Source organism: Garra rufa, chromosome 12 (assembly GCF_049309525.1).
Source record: "Garra rufa chromosome 12, GarRuf1.0, whole genome shotgun sequence".
NCBI lineage: Eukaryota > Metazoa > Chordata > Actinopteri > Cypriniformes > Cyprinidae > Garra > Garra rufa.
This window is the reverse complement of record NC_133372.1, coordinates 27,396,111-27,414,494: the sequence shown is the minus strand read 5'-3', so window position 1 is coordinate 27,414,494 and position 18,384 is coordinate 27,396,111.

The window sequence follows — 18,384 nt, the reverse complement described above, 5'->3', positions numbered from 1 at the left end:
AATCCAGTTCTCTATTATAGATCAGTGCCTTGAACACAGAACATTCAGCATTCAGAGGAGAGGGGTTTGATGTTGGGAATGTTTTTGATCAGTTCTGCTCTCCGGTTTCTTATCTGGAACAAGCCCAGGAATGGCCATCCAGTCTCTGGCTCTGGAATGCCATGTGAAGGTATAAATCCACACCGAGGCAATGTGTGTCAAGATGCCATTTATGAGAGAAAAAAATATAACAATATAAAACGCATATAACAGTATTATTCCAAAGGCTTATGATTAAGATGAGGAAGAAACTTAGACTAGGGATGTTCACCTTCTTTAAATATAAATTCAGTAATACACATAATTAATATCATATATGATTGCAGTGACTTATAATACAATAGGGATCCATGTGATTTGCAAATAGTAGACCTAGGGCTATGTAAATGACAGACAACGGTTATGTCTGGGCCTGGCTTTGGATGAAAACCCATAATGGCAGATGGGATCCAGGTGTGCGGTTGATGAAGAGCCAGGGGTGGGTCTGGGCACGACAAGAGCCAGAGAACCTCAGGATGGGCATCCAAAGGTGTGGCTAGGGAATGGGAATGGCAAAAGTGCTTCCAATATGAAAATTATGTATAAATGTAGTGAACATAGTTAAATATGATTATATGACAGGCTAAACAGTTGAGTCTTCCGTGTCTGAGTCTCAAACATTGTTATAGGATAGCCTATATCAAATGTTAAGAGTCATTTGAACAAATCCTCCTTGTGTACGAACCACCTTTTGTACGACTAACTTGTACAGTCGTGGCCAAAAGTTTTGAGAATGACACAAATATTAGTTTTCACAAAGTTTGCTGCTAAACTGCTTTTAGATCTTTGTTTCAGTTGTTTCTGTGATGTAATGAAATATAATTACAAGCACTTCATATGTTTCAAAGGCTTTTATCGACAATTACATGACATTTATGCAAAGAGTCAGTATTTGCAGTGTTGGCCCTTCTTTTTCAGGACCTCTGCAATTCAACTGGGTATGCTCTCAATCAATCACTTCTTGGAGTTTGTCAGAATTTGTGGGTTTTTGTTTGTCCACCCGCCTCTTCAGGATTGACCACAAGTTCTCAATGGGATTAAGATCTGGGGAGTTTCCAGGCCATGGACCCAAAATTTCAACGTTTTGGTCCACGAGCCACTTAGTTATCACTTTTGCCTTATGGCACGGTGCTCCATCGTGCTGGAAAATGCATTGTTCTTCACCAAACTGTTGTTGTTTGTTGGAAGAAGTTGCTGTTGGAGGGTGTTTTGGTACCATTCTTTATTCATGGCTGTGTTTTTGGGCAAAATTGTGAGTGATCCCACTCCCTTGGATGAGAAGCAACCCCACACATGAATGGTCTCAGGATGCTTTATTGTTGGCATGACACAGGACTGATGGTAGCGCTCACCTTTTCTTCTCCGGACAAGCCTTTTTCCAGATGCCCCAAACAATCGGAAAGAGGCTTCATCGGAGAATATGACTTTGCCCCAGTCCTCAGCAGTCCATTCGCCATACTTTTTGCAGAAGATCAATCTGTCCCTGATGTTTTTTTTGGAGAGAAGTGGCTTCTTTGCTGCCCTTCTTGACACCAGGCCATCTTCCAAAAGTCTTGGCCTCACTGTGCGTTCAGATGCGCTCACACCTGCCTGCTGCCATTCCTGAGTGAGCTCTGCACTGGTGGCACTCCGATCCCGCAGCTGAATCCTCTTTAGGAGACGATCCTGGCGCTTGCTGGACTTTCTTGGACGCCCTGAAGCCTTCTTAACAAGAATTGAACCTCTTTCCTCGAAGTTCTTGATGATCCTATAAATTGTTGATTTAGGTGCAATCTTAGTAGCCACAATATCCTTGGCTTTGAAGCCATTTTTATGCAACGCAATGATGGCTGCACGCGTTTCTTTGCAGGTCACTATGGTTAACAATGGAAGAACAATGATTTCAAGCATCACCCTCCTTTTAACATGTCAAGTCTGCCATTCTAACCCAATCAGCCTGACATAATGATCTCCAGTCTTGTGCTCTTCAACATTCTCACCTGAGTTAACAAGACGATTACTGAAATGATCTCAGCAGGTCCTTTAATGCACTGGTTCTCAATCCTAGTCCTGGAGGACCCCTGCTCTGCACATTTTGCATGTCTCTCTTATTTAACACACCTGATTGAGATCTTCAGCTTGTTAGTTCAGTTCATGGATCTCTCTCCTAATGAGCTGATAATCTCAATCAGGTGTGTTAAATAAGGGAGACATGCAAAATGTGCAGAGCAGGGGTCCCCCAGGACCAGGATTGAGAACCACTGCTTTAATGACAGCAATGAAATGCAGTGGAAAGTTTTTTTTCAGGATTAAGTTAAGTTTCATGGCAAAGAAGGACTATGCAATTCATCTGATCACTCTTCATAACATTCCTATTGTAAAAACTTGAGCAGCAACTTTTCCAATTTCCAAAATTTATGTAATTCTCAAAACTTTTGGCGATGACTGTACATGCGTTTACACACAATATTTAATCTTTCTGAATTGATGCAAATGTCAAAAAAGATATTGCAACTTGAAGTTGTACCGTTGACAGACAAAGGTCACGTGTTGTTTATTTATCCGTCAAATATTTGAGTATTGTATTCAGCTTTTTCTTTTTGTAAGACTGATGTGGCTATTTGTAAATTTTATGGGTCTGGCTTACGGTCTTATGCGCCTCCATAAGTTTTTGCGTATAGAGGGTTTGTACTTACCTCACAATTTGGTCAGTTACCCGGATGCACAACAATATTGGCGATACTTGGATGTAAACAACAGCATGGATTGTGCATGGTTAATGTCCTACTGAATACGTTGTTCTGCTCTTTTTTGCTGTTTAAACCACGGAAAAAACGTGGAAGCTGCTAAATATAGAGTAGGAATTAGTACGCAGAAAAGGGTGCAATATTTTGACAAACTAAAGTTAATAGGTGGTAAAGATACGTACCAGCAGTATTAATTAAGATATTCGCATAATATTTCACTTACATGACTGGGAATTATAAGAACAAGCACAAGTGTTGTCAAGATTCTTGCCTTGGTAATCCTGGTTCAGTTTGGCCAAACGCCTTTTGTTCCTCAGACAGTTTTTTGCACTCTTCCCCTTTATTTGTTATAAGCTATGGCAGTCTATAGTACTCCAAATGTTTTTCCCGGTCTGACCATTTAGTACAGCCCAAAACATGACAATATTTGACAATTTTCAGCAGCAATAATCAGCAAAATATGTGAGCTTTGTTTGGTTCAGTGGCATTGTTTACGTTCAGTGCCGCCAATATGGCCGATTGATGATGCATCGTAAAAACACTCAAAAGGTGGATACTTGACCTTAACGACTGTATGTTAACTACGAAAACCATCTGGTTCCTTAGCTGTAACAGCGCATGTAAACGTACGTCTGGTTATTTGTTGTCTGGCAAAAATATAGGCTAATGTTTTCAGTTTTACACCAGTGAGGCACAATAAGTTTTGACTTCATGAACTGTGGATTGAGTCCAAGTGAGGTACAACACAAGGTAAGTATATCAATACCCATCCTATATAGTTTAGATTAAACTTAAAGAATGTACACATAATGATAAATTCTTAAACTTTACCACTCACCTAATGCCAAGTAGAAAATCTGGAGAACTATAACAAGATATTTTATTCTGTTTGTTTGTTAAAGTGGTTACGCTGTGAATAATGTGATTTATACAGTTGTAACTTTTTTTCTTATATTGATGCAAATGACCTCAACTAGTAGGCCTATTATGTTATTGAGGTTAACTCGTTTTTTGCATCAATAGAGTATTTTCACAACGTGTCATCAATCGGCCATATTGGTGGCACTGAACGTAAACAATGCCAATGAACTAAACAAAACTCATATTTTGCTGATTATTGCTGCTGAAAATAGTCAATTATTGTCATGTTTTGGTCTGCACTAATCGGTCGGACCGGAAAAAACATTTGGAGTACTATAGGCTGCCAAAACTTATAACAAATAAAGGACAAGAGAGAAAAAACTGTCTGAGGAACAAAAGGCTTTTGTGATTGGCCAAACTGAACCAGGATTTCCAGGGCAAGAATCTTGACAACACTTGTGTTTGTTCTTATCATTTCCGGTCAGGTAGGTGAAATATTAAGCTAATATCTTAATTAATACTGCTCGTACACTCTTAAAAATAAAGGTGCTTTAAAAGGTTCTTCACAGCGATGCCATAGAAGAACCATTTTTGGTTCCACAAAGAACCATTCAGTCAAAGGTTCTTTAAAGAACCATCTCTTTCTTGCCTTTTATAATCTGAAGAACTTCTTTTGCCACAAAGAACCTTTTGTGAAACGGAAAGGTTCTTCAAATGTTAAAGGTTCTTCATGGAACCATTTAGACAAAAAAGGTTCTTCTATTGCATCGTGAAGCACCTTTATTTTACATATCTTTACCACCTATTAAGTTTACTTTGTCAAAATATTACACCATTTTCTGTTTACTAAGTCCTTCTCTATATGATTTAGCAGCTTTCACATGTTTTTCTGTGGTTTAGACAGCATCAATTAGCATAAATTAAACATATTCAGTAGTACATTAACCGTGCAATCCATGCTGTTGTTTACATTTAAGTATTGCCAGTATGGCCACGCATTCAAGAAACTGACCAAATTGTGACATAAGTGCAAACCATCTATACACTACACAACTTTTAAAACTGAAACAGATTTGATAAGTCGACATATACTTTCTGACTTTGTAAATGGTTACAGGAAAAAACTGTGCGTCACTAAACGACTGAGGATCATACACTATTACGCTTTAAATTTAAAAAACAAATTCATGCAGAAATGCATGAAATGTGCACTCTGTTACTAGAACACGTGTGACAAATGAACATTTCAAAAATCACCTCAAAATATATTTCCTCCAACTGACTGGAATCATAGTCTGAAGCTACAAATCAAAGTATCTGTGCTGAAGTCTTATTGTGTATTTCAGCCTTTAGTCAGAAAGTCAAACACTGGGTCAGGTGAAGCTAAATGCTATATGTTAATATTATTCCTCAGTTTGCTATCACATCTTCAGGTTATCAATGGCTACATAGCATACAGCTAGAATGCCAAGCTTCACTGAGTGCCTGCACACACACCAACACACACCAGGTAAAGTCCAAGAACTTTGTCATTTCACAACCCCACCCCAATGAAATATAGATGAAGGTCTAAAATTTTGATGAGCCCCCAAACCATAACTTGTCAGTCCTGTGAGCATTCAAAAGAATCCTTTCAGTCTCCCCTCAGTTTAGCTTCTCTTGTTTTTACAAGAAACAGTAAGAAACAACAAATCTTTGTTATGAGTGAGCATGAATAGAAGGGTAAAAGAAAACATTAGCATAGTGCTAACCAATGCTTCATCTATTTTAAAAACTAATGTCTTATGTTTTTTGACCTGACTGACCCCATTTTATTTTAAAATATGTTCTTTTGTGTTTCACAGAAGAAAGTCATACAGATTCGCAGTGCCATTTCACTTTTGGGTGGACTATCCCTTCTATGTTCTTATCATTTCTAGTCAGGTAGGTGAAATATTAGGTTACTATATTAATTAATACTGCTCATATGTATCTTTACCACCTATTAACTTTAGTTTGTCAAAATATTGCTCCCTTTCCTGTTTACTAAGTCTTTCTCCATTTTTTTTCATGGATTAGACAGCATAAATTAAGAGAACAACGTATTCAGTAGTACATTAACCATGCAATCCATGCTGTTGTTTACATCCGAGTATCGCCAATATGGCAGCGCATCCAAGTAACTGACCAAATCGTGAGCTAAGTGCAAACCCCCTATAAAAGGGGTATGTTATTCCATTGTAAAGCAAAATTTGGTCCATGTTTATTTAACCTTTAGGAACAAGTGCTAGATTTAAAATCTGTAAACGAAGATCTTTTTTCTCTGAGGAAAGCGGCAGTCTTTTGGGTTGGTAAAACAAGATCTCCCTCAAGAGCTGACCTAATTTGCATCAATCATTACATCTGCTCTCTATTTTGCTCTTGATAAGCCATGGAAAGTCAACATGTGACAAGTAACCTGAAGACGATCAGTTGCTCTCCTTAAATAAGAGCTGGTTCTCAAGGGGCTTCTTTAGAGGAACATCTTTAACCTACTTGAAAGGTTCAACAATGTGAATATTTTGAGAGTTTGCCTGTGCTTTCAAGTTAGATATGAGATACGGGTTCTGATGAAAGAGTGAGTCATAATAATAAAAATATTCTATATTAAATTACTTCCATTTGTCCATTTGTCAGTATCTCTACACAGATATGAAAGAGTGGGAGGACAGAGAAAAAAATGCATCAATTCCTAAACATGGATTAATCATAGCATCCACCACAGTGATCTTAGTCATGGTAGACATATACAATGTTAAATTATATATCAAAATGAAAATGAGGACTGTAATGTCATACTGTATGCATCTTAAAGGGTTAGTTCACACTGAAATGAAAATTCTGCCAATAATTACTCACCTTATGTCGTTCCAAACCTGTAAGACCTTCGTTCATCTTCGGAACACAAATTAAGATATTTTTGATGGAATCCAAAAGCTCTCTGACCCTCCATAGACAGCAAGGGTCCTTCCATGTTAAAAAAAAATTGACAAAATTGTTAATGTGACATCAGTGGTTCAATCATCATTTTATGAAGCTACGAAAATACTTTTTGTGCGAAATTGGCCCTAGGGTGACACAGAGGAGAATTTATTTATTTATTTATTTATTTTTTTGCACAAAAAGTATTCACGTACCTTCATAAAATTACTCGAATCATGGACTACTTTATCAATGTCTTTACTAACTTTCGTGGTAGGAACAGTGTTGAGGAAAGTTACTTTTAAAAGTAATGCATTACAATATTGCATTACCCCCTAAAAAAGTACATACAAGTAACTAATTAGTTAAATAATACGTTATGTTACTTTTGTGTTACTTTTTAAATCTGGGCTGGCTTTCTTGTTTGTTTTTAATATAAAAAGTTCTATTTTTGGCAAACGTAAAAGCCCTTTCACACCAAAAGTGAAATTAATCATCCTCAGGCTAAAGGAAATATAAACTCTGTCGGTACAGTAGAACACAGGAGAACAAAGTCCAAGCAATAAAAAAAATGAAGCACAATGGTTAGTTTAAAATTATAGTGTAAAAGGTTAGTTTAATGTTAGTCTCTGCACAACTCCCAATTTCCCCTAACATGGGGACAGAGGAGCTATCTGTCAATAAATGGGAAAACAACACACTAAACAAAGCCTGCCAATTTTGGCCTATGATGAAATGATCAAAATAGTCTTGGATGGCAAAACGGTGTCCAAAATTGCACCAGGAAATGCTAAATTTCTTCATTGTTGTAAAGTCCAGTACAAAAGACACAAAGTACATTCAGGTGGGCATAATCAAAGAGCATGCGAGAGCTGATGTGCTCCTGTATCAGGATAAAAGGCAGAGTGATGTGAGAGGGAGAATGAAATGCTGGTGTAAAGTTACTGTGTTTTTTCTCCTGGGCCTTCACTCTTATCTATTCCCATCATCTCTTTCTCGCTTACATTCTCTCTCCCTCTTTGCCGCAGACAAATCCTCAATTGTCAGGGTACGTGTGAACTGTTGTTTCAGAGTGGGCGACAGCCAGTTGACCCCTAGACAAAGGAGTGCACTGTCCGGAGCATGGTGCGCGGATCTTAAGCAGTACAGATGAACATAATGTCTTCTGACTTCCTCAAGTGGCCAAACTTCTTTATTAAGACCTCATGCAGGGTATGTGTCTAAGAATTGTTTCTGTGGCTCCAATAGCTAAACAACTTTTATTCAAATATCCAAAAACCACTAGAATAGTGTTACGTATTTTGATGTCTTGTGTACTTAAATTACTCCCAAATGTTTCGAAGAATGTTTAAATAATAGAGAAATAATAATTTAAGTAATGTAACGGACTTCGCCTGCCAATGACGTCAAACACCTTCGATTTCAGTTTTTGTGTTGTAGAAAACATGGGGGGAAAAAGACGCTTTATTTTGTTACGCGTTGTATTAGACAGGTGATGAACGCACAGAGTAGCATTATAACAGAACTTTCAGCACACTCAAATGTATCTAGTATTATAAAACAGCGCTGTTTTACCCCACACACGCATACAGTGTCATCAAACTACGCCTTTGTTTTGTTGTTTGTTTTAAATATGCGCTCTCTAGCGACGAAAATTACATATTATGCCTTTAATAATCATGATTTAAAGAGGACCTATTATGCCCCTTTTTACAAGATGTAATAGAAGTCTCACATGTCCACAGAATGTGTCTGTGAAGTTTCCGCTCATAATACCCCACATATCATATCATATTATGTCATTTTGAAAATGCCTATTTTGAGTGAAAGCAGAAACATGCTGTTTCGCTCTTTAAATGCAAATAAGCTGCTGCTGCCTGCCCCCTTTACCATAATAGGGCTCAGGGTTTCCAGGTTTGCAACACAAAATCAGCCCAATTGCTAATCAAAACTAGTCTAATCATGTTTTTTCCACAGTTTTCCCCTTCGTCAGGGGTCCGCTCCATCACAATCGCGTTCTGAAGAGATCATTTAAACTAGCGCATTTCATAAACAATCTGTGGCGAAAGTGTAAAAGTACAGCCCAATTCTGTGGTAAAACTGTGGACTTGGCAACCCAGATAGGCCTGTGCCTTTTCAGCTCGTATCTCAGATACTCTTAGGAAACTTCTGTTTGGTTTTGATTATCATATCTATCCTACTAAAATAATTTATTTTAAAGCCATATCAGTTGAAACTTCTGATATAGGATTTTCTTAGTGCACACATTCAAAGCATGTGCATTAGGGATGGCTCGATACCACAATTGACTTCGGTACGATACTAGGATCTAATACCTTGGTATCGATACCAAATCGATACCATAGGTAAAAAAAAAAAAAAAAAGGAAACAGGCAAATATAGGTGAATTGAAAACAGTTTTATTAAACACAGTGCTTGAAACTCTATGAACAACTGTGCAAAGAAATTGTTACAAAAAAATAATAAAAAATACATGTTTGATTTTAGAAGAAACAAAACTGAAGAGATCTAATTAAAATAAAGTAATCTCTTAATATATTTTCAGTCTTTATCACAAAGAAAATGTGAATGCAACCAGAAAGCAACAACAACAACAACAACAAAAAACCCAACATGGTAGAGGATACAGGTTGGATTGTGATTTTGGGACTGAATAAAATGGGTTCACATATACATATCTTTTCAGTCTTTATTTTTTTGATAGCTCCTTTGACCGCTGCAGAGCGCGTTTCATCTGTGTGATCCATTGCCGTTTGTCTGTTATCACGCTTGCCGGTTTTACGCCAGTTTGCGGAACATTGCCGCATAGTGGTGAAAATCGGAACAGCGGATGAAATACCGAACTGAGCAAACTTTTGATATTGTACCGTTTAAAAAAAATAAATACCGGTATTTTCACAGTACCGGTATACCGCACATCCCTAATGTGCATAGAAGGCTGTCACACACAGCATGTGAGTATTAAATGAAGTTCTCTTTCATGTCTTATTGTGCTTAAACTGTCAAATATACACAAGTTCATGTTAAAAAAGACATGAATTACAAAAACACAGTCATTTATGTCTGTGAAAGTAAACAGCTCATTTTTAGATCTGTGTATTGCATGACAGCTGCGTAATACACAGTACTTATACAGCTGTCTACGCTGTTAATATGTTACAGAAAAAAGGTTTGAAATACTGGAAACTTTTGACCAGCATGGATTGGTCTGGGAGGAAAAAAATGGGCTTGGCCGTTTCACAAAATGGCACACGCTAAATGATGCAAAAAAAATCTAAAGAGAGCCAGGTGTTGAATTTTGGCCAAGAATTTCCAACAATAAAAGGATGATTTAAGGCTTTCCAACCACTAGCATGGTCACACTGGTATTTGCCATGTTTTCGACTTTTCCAAATCTTTGGTAAATACAGTATTTATAAGATTTTTTTTTTAAATTGTTGAAAGGCAGCACGACTGACCTTGGAACCACATATTAACAAGCTTGCACAGATTTAGATGGATCTGTGGTTTTCCATTACAGACAACCGAAACAGGTATTACGGGAGAGGTTTTTCTTCGACATTCATTTGTGCTTTCCAAAGCTTTAGTGAACACAATACAGCTTGAATTACTGCAATTTGGCAGCACAATGGAGAAAGAAGGTATAATGAGAAGAGCTGTTTCATCTGGGAGTATCAGGCTGAAGAACAGTCATAGCTAATGAGGGTGTTTTTTCTCGTCTCATTACCGTCCAGTTTATTTGGCTAGTGATACCTGTGATGAAGATTGTTTAAGGAGAAAAATGAACTCTGCGTATGTATCCTTCATCAGTCTATCCATTTTCTCAGTCTTCTTGAAGAGAAAAACAACATAATGCTCTTTAATGTCTTCCATGTGCTTTTGGGGTTCATGAGTAATCCAGAATGCGCTCACTCAATCCCTTTCTCTTCTTTTTTTTTTAAACTTTCTATTATGTTCTGTTCTTTCTTACTGTCGCTGCCAATTTCCCTCTCTCTTCTTCTCCCCCCTGTCTCCCCCCTTTCTTTCTGTTTCTCCTATATTTGCACGTATGTTTCCACTCAGCCCAAAATTCTTTCCAATTCTAAGGCCTCTTCCCCCAGGCTAAAAGGAGGGGCCAGATCTGGGGCCAGTTTTCATGACCTGGATCAGCATGTTTCTGTGTACTCTCCTTTCTTTTACAGAATAATCCATATACTATTACATAACTAAATCCTCTTGTGTTACAGACTTAGAAGTTGTTCCCACCTGTACAGAACTGAATTATTAGAAAGGTCAGTGTTTGGGTTTGTTGTTTGATTCATTTAATCAGACTGCTGTTTTGTGTGCAAGTCATTCATAGATTGAGATCCAATTATGAGATCAGCTTAAATTCAAACATGAATACCTATAAAAAAAAAAACTCCCAAATTTCAATCACCTTTTCTCAGGAATCAAATCCTCTGACACAAAAGGCTTTAATGTCCAACAGACATTGTATCCTCAGTCACTCTAGTCTAACTCATGGCAGCCTGCCCAGTGCAAAAAGCCAAAGCCTCCAGGAAAGCATCCTATATGGGCCTGGTTTTTACGTTAGCTTTAAATTATTGTCATGGAGGAAATGTTCCACCTTAAAGATTTACAGGACACCTGTAGAGAAGGGCCTGTTTTCTAATACATTAATATGATTTGAATCTTTAAGTGTGTTTTGTTTCTTAGTTGCAGTATAATAGATGTGACAGCAGATTTTTTGCTTCATAATTTGTGATATTTTAAGATAGAAATATTATCTGTAGCTAGTGCGACTCTGTGTAATTGAAGATCTTCACATCTTGAACACATATTGCTAAGAGCACTAACTTAAATGACAGAGCACCACTATTAAAAATGTACGACAGCATTTTAGTGGCACGTAAAAAACAAACAAAAAAATGTATTATTAAATAACGATAATAAAGTAATATTTCAAGAATAAAGCTCAAAATATTTCGAGAACACAGCTGAAATATTTTGACAATAAAGTCAAAATTATGAGAATATAGTCTAAATGTTTCGAAAATGAATTCGTAGCAATTATAAAATTAAAGTTATAATATTTTGACAGTATATTCTAGCATATTGCACATGCAAATGTTCCAGTTTGGGAGTACCGGGAGATATTCCAAAATCTGTCAGTTTTATAGCGAAATGCAAACAATATGTCTATTACAATAATGTGTTTTTCACACACTATTGTGTTGTTACAGATCGCTGTATTTGTTTAATTAAATTAGACTATACTGTATTTTTCATTCCTTCTGATGTCCTTTCACATTTATAAAATGATATAAACTTGACATAAAGAGGAAAAACACATTTATAATTTGTATTTTGTGATAAAACTGACAGACTTTGAAAGATGAGCTGTGTTATTTTAAAAGCAACAAAGCACAAAATTATTGTGATTACTGGGTGGCTGGCGCATTACAAATAATGAATGGCAGACCTTAAATATTATTACCAATCATTTACTGTATTATACCCTGTATAAAACAGCTTGTGAATAGTCACTTATATACGTCAGAAAAGACAAGTTGGAGTTCACTTAAACCTTTAGAACGTTGTATTGTTGTTTTTCATCAAACACATGTGAGGAATGAAAGATTGGAAGCCAATAGGTGGTGGAATTTTAACAAAGAAAACAGTATAATTTAATGAAACGAATGTTTCATTGTAAAAGAAAAGACGACTGATTTACATGAAGTATAACACAAGGTATGATTTCTGCTAATAAATCCCACATATATTCAAATAAATTCCAGTAACCTGGCAACTTCTCCTGGTGCTCTCAATCAGGGCCATTTGCATCTGAAAACATTCTCTAAAAACACTGCAACTTTTTCTTGTCATTTCAAATTTATTCTAGAAATATTTTGACTTTATTATAAAAATATAACTTAAATCTCATAATTTTAGATTTTTTTTTTACATGGTACAAAAAGGCCTTTGTAAAAAATAAACTTCTTAACTCATTTACACTCCCTCATGTTGATCGAAACCTGTATGACTGACTTTAAAAACACAAAAGATAGCAGAATGTTGATCTATATAATGAAGATAACTGGCGACCAGTGACTATGAAGCTTCAGAAAATAACTAAAAACATCATAAACTTTATCCATAAGACTCTCAAACTATATTTGGAGTCATCTGAAGTCAGATGATGGATGTATGTGAGGAAAATACAAAATGTAGGTTGTCAGATGCTGTTGTCAGATCTCTTGTCAGTGGTGCAAAATATCATTAAAGGGATAGTTCAATGAAAATGAAATTAAAATTCTGCCATTAATTACTCACCCTCATGTCGTTCCAAACCTGTAAGACCTTTGTTCATCTTTGGAACACAAATGAAGATGTTTTTGGTGAAATCTGAAAGCTTTCTGACCCTGCATAGACAGCGACACTACATTTAAGGCCCAGAAAAGTAGTAAGGACATCATTAAAATAGTCCGTGTGACATCAGTGATTTAACCATTATATTATGAAGCTAAGAGAATACTTTTTGTGCGTGAAGAAAACAAAAATAAACACTTTATTCAACAATTTCTTCTCTTCCATGTCACCTTCGCTGCACGTTCACGAGAGTACCGCAAAGCAGAAGAAGGAAGACCATTTGGGTTTAGAACAACATGAGTGTAAGTAAACCATTTTTAGGTAAACTGTCCCTTTAAGCTTCAGGTAACTTTACTTTATAAATCATCCAAGAACTTTATGGTGCAGTTCTCGTTTCCATGGTAACATGGACTCCTTTGATTGGTGGAGCTGTCTGCTTCAGGATTATGAGTAGTGTTATGGGTATTAAAGACAATTTGTTAAAAATGACTTTGAAAAAACTCATACTTGTGGCTTTTATGAAAGCATATATCATCACTTAACAGTCGCAGCGCCCATGGAAGAACTGTCTTGAAAGGTTTATATGTTATCTCAAAAATATGTCTCTATGGAGAAAATGAATGAGCTTTTTATTGCGCTCTGCAGAGTCTGATTTCATTGTTATATTCTCACTACAGCATATTTACAGCTGAAGTTCACAACGAGATCCATCATCTTCATCATTTTGGATTTACTATCATCTTTTGCTGTTTTACCTAAAGGTAAAGTCCTGCTTAAACCCATGGCTAATGGAAATGTCTTTGAATATGCTGTTTCGCCTTTGCTTGCTAATGTCTCAGTCCTCAGCACAGCCAAAAATAGAAAATAGCTTCATCTGGGAATCGGCGTAGTCCTCAAAGCTCACTATACTGCTCTGATGTTGAAATAGTTTGGGGGGTGGGGGGTTGAGGGGGGAGAAAAGTGCAGAACCAGATTCAGTTTCTCTCATCTGTAAAAAGCTAGGAATAAGGTTGTCATGGCAACACGGGTCGGTTTAAACTCCCCCAAAATTCCCCCTTAAACCGACATTAAAAAGAGTATAAAACATAATAGAGAGCCATGGTACCATTTATTTTTGGGTGCAAAACTCTGGAAAGGCTTGGTCCTTTTTATTCGGCTGTTCGGCTCAGCGAGAGTTCAGGCTACGAGAGTGTTTTAATGATGCCTGCTGGAATCACATCCATCTGCTCATTATTTAGGCCTAGTTTTGCGGCTGGCTCAAATTAAAACTGATAGTGGCTACTCACAGACTTTCTTCTTTGAGGTGAGGCCCATGGTTCCTCCAAGACACTGCATCCAAAATCACCTCCTGTCTGAGTAGGTACCACATTTGAATAAGAATGTACTTTGTGACATTAAAAAAGTATGTTTTATAGTATGAATGTAGTATGAATCACATAGTTAAGTGTCTATTGGATTTGCAGTATATAAAAAGACATCCAGGTAAATTTCACCTAATGTTTTACGTTTGCTATGAATTATGACACTCTTTACACATAGTTTCACCTACTTTACCTTTTTTCCTGAACGCGGAAGTCTGTCTGACTGGAACATATGCTTTACTTTACATTTCCGGTTTCTGGTAGTCAAATTAGGGTATTTTCCGAGCCGATAATATAACGTTAAACTTATGAAAATGGTTTTAAAAAGCACATGACGTGGTAGTTTTATCACCTCAGAGTGTCGCAATGACCGTCTTTTTGCAGTAAATCATCTGTCGTTAAATGAGTGTGTAGATGACGAAGCAACGCGATCAAGCTGCATTAAAAATAAATGAGAGCACATACAACTCCCGGTCAAAGCGAAGTTCGTGGTATTTTGTCTACAAAATGATAAGAGCACACATTATTTTATTATTTCACACACAGTAATTTAACTTAAGCGCTGCAAGCCATGCTCGTTTTCTTTCGTTATTGTTTATGCAAAGCATACAGCACCAGACACGGACAGATTTGCTGGTACACAAAAGCACTTTACAGGAATACCTTAAAGTCCCCCTGAAATCAAAATTAAAGTTTTTTGGCTTTTAGTATGAATATATTACCCTTAAGATTATCTATAGTCTAGTGTGCTTCAAAACAACGACAAAATTCGCGTTTACAAGATATGGGCATTCAAAACTTACAGTCTCGTCACTTCCGCCAATATGAATCAACGATTTTGATGATATCACCGTGCACTTCAGTTTCTCATCAAACGTTCTGTCCAATCAAATGCTCTCTAGAGTCCGTATTGTCCCGCCCCCTACACAAAGACGCAATACACGGAGCAGATCATATGCGCTCATATGTGCGATCGGCATGTATTAAACTACACAGCCTCAGCATGATTATGATCACTAGTTTGTTTTAGCAAGAGTTTCATATTGAATCTGTGGGGTAATTTATTAGACTGTGGCTGTCATAAGCTACAAATGCGGCTTTACCGAGCTCACGGCTCTGGCCCAGCAGATATTAATGGAACGCTATTGGCTATTCAAAATAAGTGGGCGGGGCTGGGCGATATGTTTTTGTTTCAGTTAAAAGTACGTCACCACACAGAATAACGCTGCGTGTTTCAAGGCACTTCAGTGGACCTTTAAGCTTATTGTTGTTACTGTGGCAGCCAACAACCGCATAGCTTTACCCTGCACTGTGCACATTCTTTGTAGTTATATTGAAAAGTTTTGGTTTAGATAATTCAGTCAATCTTTTTCCCCTTTTAACATGAATTTCTATGGAGACTGGAACATGAGAGTAGCCAAACAGAAGTTAGAATCTATCATGGCACTCATCGGTTACTCAAAAAAGGTAGATAACAGGGAAGCAGGGCCCCATATTGGTTCCATTGGTTCCTACCTCTCATATACTGTACATTAAATATGAAATGTCTTCCGATTTGCTGTGAATTTGCCGCAGACAACTTTGTTCCTGGAAACTTGTCACATTGTCCTTTGTGTTTTTAAAAGACTGTATTAGCATATACTGCTAAACTGCACTTATACTGTTGTAAATAAAAATGTCTTGTTTTTTGCAGGTTTCTCTCAAGTCTTCAGATCTTCTCAGAGAGAGTAGAGTGAACACCAATGGGCCACTGAACCCCATGTGAAGAGGACCTGTTTCAAGAAAAGGTCATGTAAAGGAATGTGGCCCTTTGTGGGGTCAGAGTTTAAAAGTCGGGGGTCGGCCTTCGTTCTTTTAATGGTGCAGTCCATTGGTAAGGTGCCAGAGATTACACTGTTCTATGTGCAGAGCAGAACTAAAAACAACCCGACACGTTCTCTCTTGTGACTTTCTCTTTGTCTTCTGTTGCTCAATGGGAACTATAACTTTAATTTAAAAACGAATTTAAATTAAAGGATTAGTGCACCCAAAAATGAAAATTCTGTCATTACCCTGCTGAAAAAAAACCCAGCTAAAACCAGCCTAGGCTGGTTGTCTGGTTTAAGATGGAAGTAGCTGGTTTTAGCTGGTCTCCCAGCTTGGCCAGGCTGAGAAAGTGGCCAAAACCCCTCTAAAATCAGCCTGCTGACCAGCTATGACCAGCTAAAACCAGCCAACCAGCCTAGACTGGTTTTAGCTGTTTTTTTCAGCAGGGTAGTTAATCACTCTTATGTCGTTCCAAACCCGCAAGTCCTTTGTTCAACTTCGGAACACAAATGTAGATATTTTTGATGAAATCCCTTGCTACTGCGTCAGCAGCACCCATGCATGTGTCGTGGTACTCTCTCACATTTCATCAAAAATATCTTAATTTGTGTTCTGAAGATGAACAAAGGTTTTACGGGTTTGAAATAACGTAAGGGTGAGTAATTAATGACAGAATTTTTCATTTTTGGGTGAACTATTCCTTTAAGAAATCTGTAGAGAACCACTAATTTAGAGCACAGTTGTTTATTAGTGCCAGTCTATCAAATCTTTCATACTGTCTTCAACCAACAGCAGTAGTCTGAAATCACGCATGTTCTTGCTCTCCCTTTATCACTTCAGACCAGGCCGCTTTGTGGAACTGCAGACTAATTAGAATTATGTAAATGAAATAATCCACAGAGTCAAATTCTGAGCCACTCACTACTAATCACTTTGATTCTTATGTAATGATGTATCTTGCTACAGGTAAATGACATAGCAGGCAGGGAACACAACGATTTGAATGTAATGATCCTAATGTTTCTATTTATGTTTTATGTATGTTGTTTTGGATCATTTTAATATTATATTTGTGTGCACATGCATTGGCAGTTTGAATGTAAAACATCAGTCATGCCAGTAAAGCACACTAACATTAAATTTATAAAAGAAAGAGAGGTTTTTGCAGACACACTGCTATTGTGTGAAGATCTGAAGTCTGTATTTTCAACGTAAAAATACTGACCACTATGCCGCAGCTTTTTGTTACTGCTAATGAGACTGGAATCTCTCCCGCTGTTTAATGGGGCTAGAAAAATACCGTACTGGTGCACGTTCCTTGGCCTAACCCTGGCCACATACTAAATTACAGCTTGGGCTGGTGTGCACATGTGTATGGATTTACCAAGATGATAAACTAGCATAGACATTTAACTCACCACCACTAAAGAAGAACGCAACCAATGTAAGATATGTAAATATACCACTTATTTCCAATGTATGCAGTGCTGATACATTATTCCGAACTATCAGCCATGTTGGCTACGGTCATGAAATTTTCATATGAAACAGTCGAAATGCAAAGCGTGTAGCTCATCTATTCCAGTTTCTGTGCTCTGCAGGCATCGACAGCAGCAGGAGGAGAAACTGCGGGCTGTGGTGATGCTCCTTTCATCTCCTCTGGCTGTGGATCAAGCAGTGTGTGCTGCCCCCACCCGCACTCACTCCTCCTCTTCCCCCTTCCTCCCTTCATCCTCCACCCAGCTCCTGTCTGGAGAAGGCACTGATGCAGCATCCCAGCGGATTTCATTCATCATCAGCATATACCCGGTTTTTAACCCTCATGTTTGTTGAGAATTTAAACTGAATTTTATACATGCAGTTTTCTATTTTAATGTAATTTAAAATATAATTTATTTCTGTGATGCAAAACTAAATTTTCATCAGCCATTACTCCAGTCTTCCCTTCAGAAATCATTCTAATATGCTGATATGCTGTTTGTATCCCTTTTTTGTATACTTTTTTCAGGATTCTTTGATGAATAAAAAAGTTAAAAAGAACAGCATTTATTCAAAATAGAAATCTTTTATAACAATACATATCTTTACTATGACTTTATATCAATTTATTACATCCTTACTGAATAAAAGTATTAATTCCTTATAAAGAAAGAAAGAAAGAAAACTTTTATTGACCCCAAACTTTGAATGGTAGTGCATATGGTTTTTAAAGTTTTCTATTTTATATAAATGCTGTTCTTTTT